This window comes from Polyodon spathula, chromosome 2 (assembly GCF_017654505.1).
Source record: "Polyodon spathula isolate WHYD16114869_AA chromosome 2, ASM1765450v1, whole genome shotgun sequence".
NCBI classification, from domain to species: Eukaryota; Metazoa; Chordata; class Actinopteri; order Acipenseriformes; family Polyodontidae; genus Polyodon; species Polyodon spathula.
The window spans coordinates 50,785,489-50,787,553 of record NC_054535.1 but is presented as its reverse complement, the minus strand read 5'-3'; positions in this window follow the sequence as shown (position 1 = coordinate 50,787,553).

Genomic DNA, 2,065 nt, shown 5'->3' with positions numbered 1-2,065 from the left:
TAAATCAAATGCAAAATAATATTGGCTTTCGCTGTCATATATACGGTACATATAAATCATATAACACAAATAAACAAACAAATCAGCGCACAAATATCCAGAATTGACTAGTTGTCATTTTCTGCAAATAAATGCTCTAAATGACAATATTTTTATTTGGAATTTGGGAGGAATGTTGTCAGTAGTTTATAGAATAAAACAAAAATGTTCATTTTACCCAAACACATACCTGTAAATAGTAAAACTAGAGAAACTGATAATTTTGCAGTGGTCTCTTAATTTTTTCCAGAGCTCTGTGTGTGTGTGTGTGTGTGTGTGTGTTGTTACAATAGTATTAATATAATATATATATTATATATATATATATTATATATATTATATAATAATATATATATTATATATATAAAACAGTCGCAAACTGCAAAAAAGTAACCACGTTCATGCTTGATATAGCGCCCAGTCTGACTGTCCGGTCATATAGCCTCGGTGTGGGTGGTAAAAAGTGGCAGCCCATATCTAAACAACTTCCACTAAGAAAGCAGGGAAGCGCCCATTCAAAACTGGTATTTTATGTTTCAAGTCTTTTACATCTTTTTTTAATTGAATGTATCATATTTTCCAGTCTTTTACATAATGTAATTTATCATATTTTTCCACCATTAAGAAAATAGTATGCAAATATTTATCAGATGCAATACATTGGGTCTTGTACATTTTATTACTCTCATTTTGTCTTGTGTGAATTGTTTTTTTTTTTTTTTTTTTTTTTTTTTTTTTTTTTGAGAAATTGATTGTCTGTTTCCAGTTTAAGTTTGCAAATAGGAAAACACTCATCAGATTGCAATTGATTGCATATGTACCAAAATCTGACAGCATACTGCTTTTTGGCATTACATGGGTCAAGTTTTGGTACACATATCACATGAGGATGTGTCACTTTCTAACACTACACCGATAAAATATTGTACAGATATACCAACAGTAATACAACATGTTTAATTAAACAGGTGTTGATGGTTTTGTAATATTCTGTTTTGATTCTCCCGCTGCAAGCCAATAGGCAGAAATGCTGTTATCTATAATGGAAATTATAGCTGCAGCTTCCATCACAGAATCAGCTTTATCAGATACAGTATTTGTAAAAATAAATAAATAAAATCTCCACTTAAAACCTCACAGAGAGCTGCAGCAGCAACTGCAATAACGTCCATCTTTATTCAGCAAAGCGTTCTTAAATACCCTGGAAATGTTAACCTTTTAGTGACGTTTTTGTTGAACGCTGAACAGTACCGTTGAGTTTTGATATGAAACCATCTTTTCAACAATAATATATGGCCCTTTCCATTCAAGACAAGACTATTCTTAACTGAGTAGAAATAGATCTTTTCAACAACAAATAGTTTTTATCAAAACCCTTCGATTAAACATTTTCTCGGTGACGTCGCAGCTTACAACTAAATTTTTTTTAAAATTTAGGAATGATAAATGTGATACAATCTTGTCATGGAAATCCTATTAATTTATATACTAGATCATATATATATATATATAATATTATATATATATATATAATATATTATATATATTATATATATATATATAGTATTCGTGTGCAGATCAATCACAAATACTGATGATGTGTTTATCACTAGAAGAGTATGCAATTTATATTGAATTTTGAGCAATTTCAAGGGAGGTCAATTGATTTTGCGGAACCTCGTGATGTCTTATAAATATCAACTATAAAAACATTACTAGTTTTCAAATGTAACGTCGAAGTGATACAAGAACATAATAAAGAGAGTAGGAACCAAAAACTGTTGGTCTGAATAAGTGTTTCCTGAAACTGTTACACACGCCTGTTACAATGTTACCCACCGAACGAGCCATTTTTGTATTGTTTGCAATTGCATTTCCATCAATCTGATAACGAAGATTTTCGAGTGACATGCAAAAGATGCATTTGGCAAAACTTTTTAAAAATTATTTTTACTCTTTCTTTTTATTTATTTATTTTTTATTTATTTATTTATTTAATAAATATTTTTTTGCATGCTGCGACAAT